This window comes from Sarcophilus harrisii, chromosome 3, assembly GCF_902635505.1.
Source record: "Sarcophilus harrisii chromosome 3, mSarHar1.11, whole genome shotgun sequence".
Lineage (NCBI taxonomy): Eukaryota > Metazoa > Chordata > Mammalia > Dasyuromorphia > Dasyuridae > Sarcophilus > Sarcophilus harrisii.
Window position 1 is genome coordinate 153,610,920 of NC_045428.1, and position 16,820 is coordinate 153,627,739.

Consider the following 16,820-nt stretch of genomic DNA (forward strand, 5'->3'; position numbering starts at 1 on the left):
ATACTTCTAAAAAATAATTGTATTTACTTTAAATAGATAGAAGTTCATAAAACAAAAGATAACAATACAAAGCCTAAAAAAAATAAATATACAAACAGAAAAGCACCCACATATACACAGAGAATGAAAATTTGAGAGTGGAATAAAATTTGATGTGAAACAGACTTCCTTTTTACTTTTCCCATTCAACAACCTAAATATAATAGGAAATTGTGATAATGAATGAGGTGCAACAGATTGGGAGAAGGCCAAATTTTGACCTTAAAAAACCCTCAGAAAATATGAATGTATAAATATAAGCCAGAGTGCTTTTCCCCCCTTGCCTTTAAAATATATTTTATTCATTTTAATAAATGTTTTGAAATTAGATGTAAAAATTCTTTTTTTTAAAGTTTTGGGTTGTAACTTCTGTTCTTGCCCTCTTTCTACCTTGTTCTACCCTCTTCCTTTAAAAGGTAAGAAATTTGAAATAGCCACATCATAAACAAATGTAACTCACTGGAAAAAAAATTTCTAAAGTTGAGAATGATTGAAGGCAAAGAGAGAAAGGTGTTATATAAGATGACATGAATAGTGTTGGAGAGACAACAAATATGAACTTGAACAGAGATAATGGAAGTTATAAGGGCCTGATGTGCTCTTGTCCATGGAGTCATATATTGTTTGACATTACTGAATGTCTGAAAAACAACAGTGAAAAACATATTTCCATATTAGCCCTTGCAAAAGAAAATACAGACCCCCCTTTCAAAAAAGCAAGAAAAATAAAGAGAATTCAAACAATAAAGTACTTTATGCTTCAATCTGCATTCACACTTTATCTCATCTTTCACTGGAGCATTTTTCATCACAAGTTTTTCATAATTGTCTTGGATCATAATACTGCTAAGATTATCTAAGTTGTTCACAATTGATCACTATACAATTTTGTTATTCAGTATAATATTCTCTTATTTCTTCTCATTTTACTTTGCAAGACTTCATAGAAGTCTTATTTGGTTTTTATAAAACCTTCTTATCCATCCATCATTCTTTATGGAATAATAGTGGTTCATCACAATCATACACCACAACTTGTTCAGCCATTCCACAAATGATGGGCATCTTCTTCATTTCTGTTTCTTTGCCAATACAAAAAGAACTGCTATAAATATTCTAGTACCCTTTTTCTTAACAGTGGTATTTCTGGGTCAGAGGTATAATCCTTTTCTCAACAATTTAAGCATAGTCTAAATTGTCCTCCAGAAGTGGATATAATTGCACCAACAGTGCATTAGTGTTGAGGACTTCTGGCCAAGATGGAGGTGAGGAGGCACACAGCTGTGTAAGCTCCGCATTTTCTCTCAGAATCCATCTCATTACAAGCCTCTGAATTAATGCCTGACTGAAAAAAAAACCCACAAACAGTTACCAAGAGAAGACATCCTGGATTTTCAGAAAGGTCTGTTTTGCTCGAGGCAGGATGGTTTTAGATCGGGCACAGGCTGAGGGCAGCAGCGGTGAGAGCTCAGAGGAGCCCGCCCAGCAGACTGGGGGTTGAGTATGACCAGCCATCTCTGGGGAGAGTTTCACCAGGATTGGATACTTGCCTGGCAGCAAGTCAGAGCCCAGAAGCTAAACACGGGGTGAAGAATACAACCCCAAACAGCTGGAGTTCCTGAGAGGCCACCCTCCCCACAGCGTCTCAGCACACTCAGAGTCTCAGGCACAGGCCACAACTGCTAGGCCCTGCTGCTGCCCTCAGTCTGTAGAGGAAGCTCTGAACGCCACTCCAGCCCCCCAAAACAGATTCATTTGGGGTTTTTTCCTTTTTTCTTGCTAGTTTGTCTCCTGATTTCTCTGACAAAATAGGAAAAAGTTAAAAAGGACTTTTAACAATTGACAGCTTTTATACAGACAGAAACAGACTCTAAACCTGAGGAGACTAAAACAGATTATCTTCAGGTGAACTCCCACAGAGGAGATCATCATTCCTCAGCAAGATGAATCTCTAGAAGATTAAAGGCTCTCACAAGAGAGCTAGAAGAAAATGGGAAAAGGAGAGGAGGCTTGGCAAGAGAGACTAAAGCATTCCACTCATTTAAAGACAGAGTGGATAAAAGAAAACAAATCCTTGAAAAATAGGATTAGTGAACTGAAACAGAAAATATTTCTAAAGAATAAAATTGGCAAAATGGAAAACATTCCATAGAACAAATTGGACAATTAGAAAAAGATATAAAAAGGAGTGAAAAAGACTTCATTGAAAATAAGAATAGAACAAATGGAATTGAATGACCTGAGGAGACAAGAAGAATCAGTCAACAAGACCAAAACCAAACAATGGAGAAAAATGTGAAATACCTTCTGGGAAAACAAAAGACCTGGAAACAGGTCTAGGAGAGACAATCTGAGAATCATTGGACCCAGAAAATACGATGAAAAAAAAGAGCCTGGACACTATTTTCCAGGAAATTATCAAAGAGAACTGCCCAGAAGTCATAGAAACAGAGGGTAAAATAGACATTGAAAGGATTCATCAATCACCCACTGAAAGGGATCCAAAAATCAAAAGACAAGAAAATATGGCCAAATCCAGAACCCTCAAACAAAGGAAAAAATACTCCAAGCGGCTAGAAAAACCCAATTCAAATATAGAGGAGCCACAATAAGGATCACCCAAAATCTAGCAGCATCCACATTAAAAGATCGAAGGGTCAGTTGGAGAATGGTTGAATAAATTGTGGTATATGAAAATTATGGAATATTACTGTTCTGTAAGAAATGACCAACAGGATGATTTCAGAAAGGCCTGGAGAGACTTACATGAACTGATGCTGAGTGAAATGAGCAGGACCAGGAGATCATTATATACTTCAACAACAATACTATATGATGACCAGTTCTGATGGATCAGGCCATCCCAGCGACGAGATCAACCAAATCATTTCTAATGGAGGTAATGAACTGAACTAGCTATGCCCAGAAAAGAATCTGGAGATGACTAAAACCATTACATTGAATTCAACCCTTATTTATGCACACCTGCATTTTTGATTTCCCCAAGCTAATTTAAATATTTAGAGTCTGATTCTTTTTCAAAAATAACGTTTTGGTCGGATACTTATTGTGTATCTAATTTATATTTTAATATATTTAACATCACTGGTCATCCTGCCATCTAGGGGGGGGGGGGTGGTAAGAGGTGAAAAATTGGAACAAGAGGTTTGGCAATTGTTAATGCTGTAAAATTACCCATGTATATATCATGTAAATAAAAGGCTATTAAATAAAAAAATAAATAATTAAATAAAAGATCGAAGGGCCTGGAATATGATATTCTGAAAGGCTAAGGAACTTGGTATGCAACCAAAAATAACTTACCCAGTCAAAATGAGCATCTTTTTCCAGGGAAGAAGATTACAATAAATAAGTGAATTTCATATTTTCTGGTTCACCTAACCAGAACTTAAAAGAAGTTTGATCCAAATATAGAACTCAAGAAAACCTAAAAGGTAAAAAGAAATCTTGGGAACTATATTTCGCTGTAAAGATGTATAAAAAAATACATGTACCTTTGTTCTAGAAATTAGAGGGGAAAGGACATTGTATCATAAAAAGGATAAAGTGGGGGTTATATCTCACAAAGGGAAAAGGAACCTTTATTCTGAGAGAAAAATGGAGGGGATGAATATAGTGGGCATTTACGCCATAAGAATTGACTTTTAGAGAAAAATGTTGAAATTCAAATATGGTGAAACTTTCCCAATCATTGAAAGTGAGAAGGGAAAAGGAAAAAGGGAATAAGCTACAGAAGGGGAAACAGAAACTGAGGGGAAAGGAGTAAGATGGGGGGAGGGAATTTAAGGTGGGGAGGAGGGATACTAAAAAGGGAGGGCTGGAAGAAGTGGTGTCCAAATTTAATCAAAGGGGGTAAGGGGAAAGAAGGGAGAAAAAGCATAAATAGGGTTCAAGATGGTAAGTAATACAGAATTGGTAATTTTAACCATAAATTGAAAAGGGTAAACCCCCATAAAGAGGAAGTGATTAAGAAGGATTGCCAGAATTCAAATGTTCTTTACAGGAAACACACCAAGCAGGGAGATACATTCAGAATAAAGGTGGATAGAGCAAAATCACTATGCTTCAGGTTGAAGTCAAAAGAGGGGTACCATCCTGATCCGATCAAGCAAAATAAAATTGATCTAATTAAAAAGATAAGGAAGGGCACTATATCTTCTAAAGGGTGATAAATAATGAAGCAATATCAAATTAAACATCTATGCACCAAGTGGTGTAGCATCTAAATTTTAAAAAAAATTAAAGAGCTGCAAGAAGAAATAGATAGCAAAACATAATAGTGGGAGATCCAACCTTCTGAATTAGATTAATCAAATCACAAAATAAATAAGAAAGAAGTCAAAGAGGTAAATAGAATACTAGAAAAGAATGATAGACTTGAGAAACAAAATGGAAAGAAAGATACACTTTCTTTTCAGAGTTTATGAACCTATACAAAATAGACCATATTTAGGACATAAAACCCCAAACCAAAATGCAGTAAGGCAGAAATAGTGAAATGCATCCTTTTGACCACAATGCAATAAAAATTAATTCACAAAATGGGGAAAGGGACCAAAAATAATTGGAAACTAAATAACTCAACTAAAGAATGATTGGGTGAAAACCAAATCATAGAATAATTAATAACCACCCAAGAAAAACATAATGAGAATCATATCAAATATGTGGGATGCAAAAGGGTAATAATGGGAAATTTCATATTCCAGAGGCTTACTTGCATAAAGTAGAAAAGAAAGGTCAATGAATTAGGCTTGCAACTAAAATGCTGAAAAGGAACAAATTAAAACCCCCGTCAAACTAAACTTGAAATTTAAAATAAAAGGAAGTCAATAAATTAAAGTTAAAAACATTGAATTAATTAATAAAACTAAGAGTTGGTTCATGAAAAAACCAACAAAATAGACAAACCCTTTGCAAAATCTGATTAAAAAAAAAGGAAAAAAAATCAAATTGTTAGTCTTAAAAAATGAAAAGGAGAACCCCCAATGAAGAGGAAATTAGACAATAATTAGGTTATTTTGCCCCAACTTTATGGCAAAATTGACAACTTAAATGAAATGAAGAATATTCAAAAATATAGCTTGCCCAGATTAATAGGGAATAAAATCCAAAAAGTCCCATCTTAGAAAAATAAATAGAAAAGCATTAACCAACTTCCTAAGAAAAACCAAGGACCGATGGATTTACAGAATTCTACCAAACATTTAAAAAACAATTATCCCAATGCTATATAAACCATTTGAAAAAATAGGGATTGAAGGAGTCCACCAAACCCTTTTATGACACAGACATGGTTGATACCTAAACCAGGTAGGCTGAAAACAAGAAAAAAATTTAAACCAATTCCCTAATGAAATCAGCTAAAATCTTAAATAAAAAATTAGCAAAAAGATTGAAAATCATCCCAGGAAATAATATGACAAGAGGATTTATACCAGGAATGGGGCTGGTTAATATTAGGAAAACAAGCATAATCGACTAATCAATACAAACCAACAAAACCAATGATCATCTAATAGATGAGAAAGCATTTGAAAATCCAACATCCATTCCTAATAAAAACACAGAGTATAAGGATAAATGGATTTTTTCTTAAAAAGCAGACAACATTTAAAACCATCAGTAACATCATATGCAATGGGGAAAAACTGGAATCTTTCCCTAAGATCTGGAGGAAGGGTTTACTTCCCATTATTATTAAATTGTATTAGAAACACCAGCCCTCAAAAAGAGTCAAGAAAGAGATTAAAGGAATTGAACAGGCAATGGGAAACCAAAATACCTTTGAAGATGATATGATGGTATACTTGAGAACCCTAAGATTCTAAGAAAAAGCTATTAGAAATAATCCAAACTTTAGCAAAGTTGAGGTTATAAAATAAACCCCAAAATCCTCAGCATTTTTAAAGATCACCAACAAAATCCAACAGCAAGAGATAAAAGAGAAATTCCATTCAGAATAACTGTCCACAAATAAAATATTTGGGAATCATCTACCAAAGGAAAGTCAGAATTATATGAGCTAAATTAAAAAACTTTCCCACAAATAAAGCAGACTTAAAAATTGAAAATATCAAGTGTCTGGATAGGTGAGCAAATATAATAAAGATGAAATATCCCTAAACTAATCATTTATTTATCTAAAATAGAAAGAAAAGATTTTAATATCAGAAAAAATAACAACAAAATTCATATGGAATAATAAAAGGTCAAAATCTCAAAAGAATTAATGAAAAAAAAAAATCAAATGAAAGTGCTTATGTACCTGATCTAAAATTTAAATTATAAAAGCAATCACCAAAATCATTTGGATTGGCTAAGAAAAGATTAGTTGATCAGTTCAGGATCAGGTTAGGTTACAAGACAAAAAGTCAACTATAGCAATTTAGTGTTTGACAAACCCAAAGATCCTCACTTATGGGATAAAATTCATTATTTGACAAAAACTGCTGGGATAACTGAAATTAGTATGGAGAAATTGCATGGACCAAACCCTATACCAAGATAAGATCAAAATTCCAGTTTAACAAAAGAACGAGATTATAAACAAATTGGAGGAAATAGGATAGTTTATCCTCCAGATTTGGGAAGAGGAAAAAAATTTTGACTAAAGAGGAACTAGAAACCATTATTGATCAAAATAGAATATTTGGATTACATCAAATTAAAAAGCTTCTTACAAAAAAAACTAATGTAAACAAGATTAGAAGGGAAGAAAAACTGGGAAAACATCTTCACAGTTAAAGGTTCTGATAAAGACCTCATTTAAAAAATATAAGATGACTCTATAAGAAACCAACCATTCTCCAATTGATAAATGGTCAAAGGATATGAACAAAAATTTTTAGACAATGAAATTGAAACTACCACTCATATGAAAGAGTGTTCCAAATCATTATTAATCAGAAAATGCAAATTAAGACAACTCTGAGAACCACCACACCTTGCGATTGGCTAAGATGCCAAGAAAAATAATGATGGGTTTGAGGGGATGTGGGAAAACCGGACCTGATACATTGTTGGTGGAGCTGTGAACAAATCCAACCAATCCAGAGAATCTGAATTATGCCCAAAAGTTATCAAACTGTGATCCCTTTGATCCAGATGTTTCTACTGGCTTATACCCCAAGGGAGATACTAAAGAAGGGAAAGGGACCAGTATGTGCCAAAATGTTTTGGCAGCCCTGTTTGTAGAGCTAGAAGTGGAAACTGGTGGATGCCCATCAATTGAGAATGGTTTAATTGTGGTATATGAATGTTATGGAATAATTTTCTGTAAGAAATGACCAGCAAGATGAATACAGAGAAGCTTGGAAATTACAGAACGTGCAAGGAAATGGAGAACCAAGAGATCATTAATAGTCAACAATGATATGTTGAAGATGTAATCTGATGGAAGGGATTTCTTTCACAAAGAACCTAATTCAGTTTCAATTGATCAATGATGGACAGAAACAGCTACACCAAAGAAAAATATTGGAAATGTGTAAACTGTTTCTTTTTGTTTTTCTTTCCGGGTTTTCTACCTTCTGAATCCAATTTCCTGTCCAACAAGAAAACTGGATCTGCACAATACATTGTATCTAGGATATACTAGGCCTATTAAATATATAGGACTGTTGCCATCTGGGAGGGAGGGAGGTGGGAGGGAAAAATGGAAAGAAGTGAGTGCAAAGGATAATGTTGTAAAAAAAATTACCCTGGCATGGATTCTGTCAATAAAAAGTTACTGTAATAAAAAAAAAAAAAAAAACAGTGCATTAGTGTTTCAATTTTTTGATATACATTTTAGCCATTTTATTTAGTTAATCACAAAGGTATGAGGTGATATGTCAGTTTTTTAAAATTTGTATTTCTGTAATCAGTAGTGATTAAGAGCATTTTTCATATGACTATTGATAGCTTTGGAGTTTTTTCTTCTGAAAACTGCCTATTCATGTCCTTTGACCATTTATCAACTAGAGAAGAGTTTCCTCGTTTCCATCTAATTTTGGCAGTATTAATTTTGTTTGTGTGAAAAAGCCTTTGGTCATAGATCTCACAGGTACATTTTTAAAAATATGTTGCCCTAATTTACTCATGATATCACTTTTTATGTCTAAATCATTTATCCATTTTGACGTTACATAGTGTGAGATGTTGAGAGATAATGTTTCTGGAAAATTACATTCTAGTTTTCCCACCAGTTTTCCCCCACCAGTAACTGAGTTCTTACACCAAAACTTGAATCTTTTAGTTTACCAACAGAGATTACTTAGTTATTTGCCACTGTGTACAGCATGCCTTATCTATTTCACTGATCCATCACTCTATTTCTTAGCCAATAGCAAATTGTTTTGTTGATTACCATATTTTCAATAAAATTTGAAATCTTAAGCTTCTAGACTGCTAACACCATCAAAATCAGAAGTTAGCAAAGAAATAGCATAAATCTCTAATAAAAGCATTGATTACAAAGTTCTGCATTGACTTCATTAAGAACAAATCTTATTAGACTAATTCCATTACCCTTTTTGACAAACTTTTTAAACAACGAGACCAAAGAAACACTACATATATGACATTTTTTTTCTAATACTTGGCACAGTCTCATAATACTTTTGTAGTAAACTAGGAGGGAAATGGGTCTGGAATATAGAATATTTAGTTAAATATTGAACTAGCTTAAATATTAGATGCAAAGATGAATCAGTGGACTAAATACAACATAGGTATAATAACATTTAATATTTTGTCATTGACAAATTCCTTTCTATTCCTTATTGCTCTAAAGTAAGGGCAAGTAATCTTCTAAGAATAGGACAAACCATTTATAATCTCTTTCATATCACAATTAGGGCATTTGAAAACTATTACAGTACTGATTTTTTTTTTTGTCAGTTCCTTTTATCCTAGGGAACTGAATGTTCATAGGCTGGTTTTCTCTTTGAAAATATAAAGAAGTCCAGACGTACATTTCCTCACCAATATTCTTCATCATCTAATTAGATCTTAACAGATCTTTCTATGTAGCAAAGCACTTTCCAAACCGGCCTTTATTCTTTATTCTTTCCATTTTAAACAAGAGAAGTTAGCAAACAAGGATCAGACACTTCTGAGAGGCTTCCCCTCCATAGACTTCAATCAGTTAATCAGGAACGAACAAAGAGTTCTTATCAACTGCTTTCCCTGGCCACAACTTCAAAAAGACTGCTTGTTGAGTCCCTGCTGAGTCCTTCCTCTCAAGATCATTCTTGGTGACTTCATTATGTATGCTATCTTTCTGTCAGTTTTATTTTTTTTTAAATCTTCAACCTTGCATATACACTCCCAGTGACTTAAGTTAGAGATTTCTAGAAATCAGTGACTCAACTTTCAATTGAGTTTAAAATATCACCAATTTTCCACATGCTTAGTTTTCAATACTTTTCATTGTTTTACATTCAACTTTCAAAATCTTGAATCTCAAAATATTTACAGACAAAAGATAGAAGTCAAAATGTCTTAAAATTCCAACTACTTATCAGTTTGCACAATAGTACTTCACTAGCTAGTATCCTTGAATTTTTTTTTCATATTTGCATCTCCTAAATTTCTAATGAATAAAAGTTCTTTCTCTGTTTATTTTAACCACAAGATCAATTATATCATAAAAGAAAAATCATTATACATTCTTCACAAAATGAATTAAATCTTTACCTCTTTATCACATTTGTTTCTTTTGTTTTTCCCCAAAATATTCAAATATCATTTGGAAAATATGTGTGTGTGTGTGTATGTATCTGTATGTATGTATTTGCAGTGTTTATTACACTAAATCTTTTTTGTTACTACTTTTAGATGTCAGTTTTATGAAAGAAATGATACTAGATATATTTTACCAGATGACTTGACAAAATAAATATTCTGTAATCCACATTCAGCAATTAAAAAGCTCCATATAGAAACCAAATAATTTCAAAATTAGTATGGTATTTGATATTCCTTATATACAAAATAAATGAAAACAAAACGATTTTTTTAGTAGTTGAGGGTGAATAATTGGTGAGATCAGGGAAAGATTCATGTAAAAGGCAGTATTTAAACTGTTGAGCCGCACTTTGAAGGAAGAAAAGAAAAACTTAAGGCGTTCATTACAGGAATGAGGATAGCCAATATAAAGTCATAGAGATGGATGATGTGCTTCTATATATGAAGAACTGATGTGGCTGAGCCATATATGGTAGTGAGGAGAATAATATAAAACCAAGCTTAAAATGTAGTTTGGGACCAAGTTGTGCAGACATAATTAGCATATATTTGATCTTAGAAGTGATAAAATGTCTCCAGAGTGAAAAGGAATGAGTACTCATTACTGACTAAAAAAGTGATTTGACCAATCTATATTTCTGCAAAACTCATTCTTTTCAGCTATGTGGAGAATAAATTGGAATAAGGAGAGACAAAGATCAATTAGTTATTCTCAAAAGAAGAGATGATTAAAAATTGTACCAAGGTGATGGCTATGTTAGGGGAGAGAAAGGGTAAAGTGTACTGTATGATGTAAAGGCAGAAATGGCAAGAAGCTGGTTACTAAACGAATACGTGGATTGAAGATAACAACAACGTTAACTGGCAGAAAGGGAGATTGGTGGTATCTTTGCTGTATGGAGATATTTGGGAAATGAGTGAATTTAGGAGAAAATATAAAACCTCCTATTTTGGGCATTTTTATTCTGAGATGTCTCTAGGATATAGAATTTTAAATCCAAAATGCCCAGGAAAATGGAACAGAAAAGCATAATCTCTCTCTCTCTCTCTCTCTCTCTCTCTCTCTCTCTCTCTCTCTCTCTCTCTTTCTGTAAGGGAATTCTAACAGATCTGAAGGAAAAGGGATTGGCATCCTGCTGATTCTAATTCTGCTTCCAAACTCCAGAAGCTACTTGTAAAAAAAAGAGTGAGGGATTGCCTAGAATGAAGAGTTTGAAAACGCTTTGATGTGCAGTCTCTTGGAAAACAGCTATCTTTGAGTCAGAAAGTGAACCTTACTGCTCATAGGGGAAAAAAGAGACATGAAATTACCAAACATCTTGGGGGGAGAAAAGGAATCTAAGTTAAAGACATTAAACACAAGCAGATAAAAGGAGATAGAAATAAATTAATGACTGATGAATTTGATGAATGCTTATTTGGCATGAGAGGTTAACATGATAAATCTGATGAATTTAAAGAACAAAATCTGGTTTTATGAACTTGTTTGCATTTCATATGATATTTCTGTAGAAATATAGAAACTTTCAAATATTATAACTTGTTTTAGTGAGTTTGCCTTATAATACCTGAAGGTGAAGAAGAAATAAAGACCATTGTTCAAAAATGTGTGAGAATATGTGTAAATTTCATTTCTATGTTTTATTTGTTCATACTTTTCTATGGCTTTATAAAAATGATACATATTTAGACTTATGGAAGGAAGAGCACAAAAAAATCATTACTATAAGGAAAGTTTTAATTGTTTTTATTTATTGTGGTGGAAAAAGATGACATTATATTTGAATACATTGTTTTGCATATTTCTATTCCCTGCCCCAAATATATTTCTCTCTATAGTTTGGTGAAAGTCTGTGATCATTTCATAGAATCCAGGGAATGTCTTGCTTTTCTATTTGAATTTCCAGTGCATAACAGAATCCTTGGTACATAAAGAGTGTTTAATGTCTGCTTCCCCTTCCCCCATTTATTCATTCATCATCACCTTCACACTGTCTACTGTTTTTGTAGGTTCTATATAAACCCAGTCATTGACATTTAGAATGTGATTCTCGAATATTGTACTGAAAATAAAACATAAAAAACAATAGAATCGATACTTATTCTAGAATACATGCATCTATTTGTGCTTAGTAGACCTATTGTCCTCCTCCTCTTATCTCACTCTTGCTTGTGGAGATATTTTTCTATAGAAATGTGAAAGCTTTAAATGAAATATATGCCTCTCTTTATGACTTCATATTTCTGCACCATGATCTTGGTTTGATGCTCTGAAAGGAAGACAATAGAGGATGAAGATGAAGCAGATTTCTCTAAGGAGGGACAGATCTACATGAAAGTTTTGATTATATAGTCACCAATGCAGGCATAACTGGCCTAGAAAGCTTTAAATCATAACGTTATTTTTTTTACAGACAGAGAAATAGTGGATTAAGAAAGTTGGTGACATTATAACTGTCTCTGTGGTAATGGGATGTTTGGATATCTGCAAAGGATTAAAATTACAGCTTATTATCCTTTATTTTCTATACATTATAAGCAAGACCCTGCTAGGGACTATACTTAAAAATTATATGAGTTCATTATTTAATATCTATGAGTACTTTGATTTCTTTCCTTCCTACTCTTGGGAAGGAGGAAAAATTAAAATCATTTCATTCATATTCACTTCCAATAAATATTTAAGCATCTGCCAATGACATTGTACCAGTCTCTAAGGGAAATAAGCAATACAAAACAAAAATAAATAAGACATAGTGACTAAGGGGGGAAAAAAGCAATTTTTAGTTATCTTAAGTTTTTATTAGTTTAATAGAGATTCCAATTTATCGTGATTACAAATATAATGAGAATTTAGTTTTGTGGAGTAGTATGTCAGCTTAATGAGCTTAGAAATGAGATGCTTGACCCCAAAGCAGGTCTAGATGGTATTACTATGTAATCGGTGCATGATCAGACTGCCTATTTCTTTATCAAGTGTTAAAAACTTTCATTACCTTAAGAGGCTTTTTGATGGGGATGATTTTGTTTTCTTGCCAAATGAACTGGTCCAATGCCTTTATAAACATGTAAATTTATGAAGAACAGTGACAAAGACATTTGTATAAAATATGCATTATCATTAATTAGCTAGTTTTCCATGCAGTAAATAGCTAAGGAAAATGTTCTCTTTGTTTTGATTATATCTTTCATGTAATAAGACAGTATATGTTAATTTAAATAATAAGGATTTTTTTAATCTCATAGAATAAAAATATATGGCCTTGATTTTTAGTATCTACCTGTAGAAAGCTTCCTACGTATGATATCATGGAAGCTTCACAATGGCCTTAAATATTTGTAGTAGCACAGGTCATATGATTGCCATTTTACAGATTTGCTGTAAACTAAGGCAAAAAAAAAAAAAGTAAATTACTTACTTATCCATGCCATTATATCTGTTGCAAGTCAGAGATGGGCTTGAAACACATCTCTTCTAATTCTAAACCCAGAATGATTTCCATTATTGCATAAGTTCTAGGAATAAAAGACTAAAGAATTTGTTAAGAATTAAAGGACTAAAATGCAATAATAAGAGAAATGTGAAAATGATATAGGAAATATCCACCAGTTAATCTCCTCACTACCTTCAGGTAAGCTATTTGAATACCTACTTATAGCCTGTCACACCATCTTGTTCATAGTGGATGATTAAGAAATGGTTTTTGAATTATATTGAACAAGATTTACTTACATTCTTCCTTCCTGAGATAGTGCACAAATTGTTCTACATCAAAAGACTTTTTGAGATAATACATTTAAAATATTTCAAAAGCCAAAGATATTAATTTTTATTAATATGGTTTTCTTTTGGGGAGCTATCTAAAATAATGACTTTTGAGGGAAAAGGACCATTCCTTTTGGATTATGATGAATAATTATATGTATAAAAGGTTTTAAAGCTCACAATTTTTTGTTCAATAATAACGTGAGGAATAAGGAAGCTGAGGTTCAGTAAAATGTAGTGTGTACCCAAAGTCACATTAGAGATAGGTGCCAGAAACTAGACTCAAACCTAGATCACATGACTGAAAACTGAATTAAATCAATGATACTATTATGGTAACTGGATCATTCTGATTATATTTTATGAAAGATTTTTTTTTATTTTAATCAATAAACATTTACTAAGCACCTATATATGCCAGGCACTGTGCCAACTCTTTTTATATATGCTATAGTGTTTTTCTTAAATAAATGTTTATTTTTTCTAATTATATGTAAAGATAGTTTTCAACATTCATTTTTGTAATATTTTTGAGTTCCAAATATTCTCCCTTCTTTCCTTCCCTTTCTCCTTCCAAAATAGTAGATAATCTAAAACAGGTTATACATGCACAACTATTTTAAACACATTTCCATATTAGTTACGTTGTGAAAGAAGAATCAGAACAAAAAGGAAAAAAAATACAAGCAAGAAAAAAACAAAAAAGTGAAAATAATGTCCTTTGATCTGCATTCAGTCTCCAGAGTTCGGAATTAACTGTATTGCTGAGAAGAGTACTTTTGTCATAGTTGATCATCACATAATGGTAATGTTACTGTGTACAGTGTTTTGCTTCTGACCCCTATCCCTCTCAAACTGTTTTCCCATCAGATCTCCTCCCATTTTTTTCTCCTTTCCCTCCTATTTCCCTATGGGATAAGAACATTTTCTATAATCATTTGTGTTTGTTATTTCTCCTTTGAGCCATATCTGATGAGAGTAAGATTCAAACAATGCTCTCTGCCTCTTCTTTTTCCCTTTACTATAACAGGTCTTTTCTATCTCCTAATGTAATATAATTTATCATACTCTGCCTCATACTTTGCTCTTCTCCCACTACAATCTTTTTATTCACCTCTTATTTATTTACATAATCACATCTATGTATATATCCCATCTAACTTCCCTATTAAAGATACATTTCTTAAGAATTAAGTATCCCATTGTTGGTGGAACTGTGAATGGATCCAACTATTCTGGAAAACAATTTGGAAATATGCTCAAAAAATTATCAAACTGTACATGCCCTTTGATCCTGCAGTGTTTCTACTGGGCTTATATCCCAAAGAGATACTAAAGAAGGGAAAGGGACCTGTATGTGCCAAAATGTTTATGGCAGCCCTTTTTGAAGTGGTAAGGAATTGAAATTGAGTGGATGCCCATCAGTTGGAGAATGGCTGAATAAATTATGATATATGAATGTTATGAAATATTATTGTTCTGTAAAAAATGACCAGCAGGATGATTTCAGAGAAGCTTGGAGAGACTTACATAAACTGATGCTGAGTGAAATAAGCAAAACCAGGAGATCATACATAGAAACAACAAGACTATATGATGATCAATTCTGGTGGGCATGTCTCTCTTCAACAATGAGATCTTTCAAACCAGTTCTACTTGTTCAGTGACAAAGAGAGCCATCTACACCCAGAGAGAGGACCATGGGAACTGAATATGGACCACAACATAGCATTCTCACTCTCTCTATTGTTGTTTGCTTATATTTTGTTTTCTTTCTCAGTTTTTTCTTCTGTCTTGATGTGATTTTTCTTGTGCAGCAAGATAACTGTATAAATATGTGTACATATGTTGGATTTAACTAGTATTCCAACATATTTAACATGTGTTGAACTACCTGCCAGCTGGGAGCGGGGAGGGGAAAATTTTGGAACAAAAGCTTTTGCAAGGGTCAATAATGGAAAAATTACCCATGCATATGCTTTATAAATTTAAAAAATTAATAAAAATAAATAAAAAAGAATTAAGTATTCAAGCCAAGATTGGGGGGGTCAAGGCAGGAACTCAAAGAGCTCTCTCCCAAACTACTGCAAATTCTTTTAAATAATGACTCTAAATAAATTTTTGAGCATCAGAACATTAAAAATATGGAATAGAAATATTTTTCAGAGCTTAGCTGTCTGCACTGCAGCCATCTCAGAGCTGCTCCATTCTTCCTGGACATCAATGGCAGCACAGAACCCCAACCTGTAGTGGCTCTCCCAGCACCATGGGGCAAACCGGGTCAGGCCACATGACCGTCAGCAGATGCAGGGTAAATGTAAAGCACTGAAGCTAATTTTGCAAATTCACCTTTCAAATCTATAGCATGATTTACCCTGATACTTCAGGAGTTCAAAATTCACAGAGAGACTGAAAATACAGAGCAGTGAATCATTGAGAAATCTCCCCTAAACAGCACAAGGACTTCACTGCAGAGGACTTGAAATACCTTGGAATAATCAGAGGAGGAGCTTATGGTTCTGTGTTCAAAATAGTCCAAAAACCAAGTGGGCAAATAATGGTAGTTAAAAGGATTTGGACTACAATGGATGAAAAAGAACAAAAACAGCTTCTTATAGACTTGGATATGGTGATGCGAAGTAATGATTGCCCACATATTGTTCAATTTTATGCAGCACTCTTAAGAAAGGGTGACTGTTGGATTTGTATGGAACCCATGTCTACCTCATTTGACAAGTTTTACAAACATATATATATATATATATATATATATATATATACGCACACACACACATATATAATGTAATATATGATGTTATTCCAGAAGAAATTTTAGGCAAAAATCACAGTAGCAACTGTGAAAGCACTAAACCACTTAAAAGAAAATTTGAAAATTATTCACAGAGATATCAAATAATATGGCACCTGAAAGGATAGACCCTAGTGCATCAAGACAAGAATGGGAGGTCCGTTCTGATGTTTGGAGTCTGGGAAACACACTGTAGGAGCTGGCTACTGGCTGATTCCCTTGCGCAAAGTGGAAAAGTATATTTGATCTGCTGACACAAGTAGTAAAAGGAGACCTCCTCCACAGCTGAGTAATTCCCAGGAAAGGGAATTTTCCCCAAGCTTCATTAACTTTGTCAACTTGTGCCTTACAAAGGATGAAGCCAGAAGACCAAAGTATAAAGAACTTCTCAGATATTTCTTTATTTTGATGTATGAAGAGCACACAATGGAGGTTGCATGCTATATTTATAAA

General features: G+C 33.2%; 1 pseudogene; it reads left to right on the forward strand.

Moving 5' to 3' along the window:
* The window catches only part of LOC116422533, a 42,017-nt pseudogene extending 25,436 nt beyond the window's left edge, over positions 1–16,581 (forward strand).
* Positions 16,582–16,820: the final 239 nt, after the last annotated feature.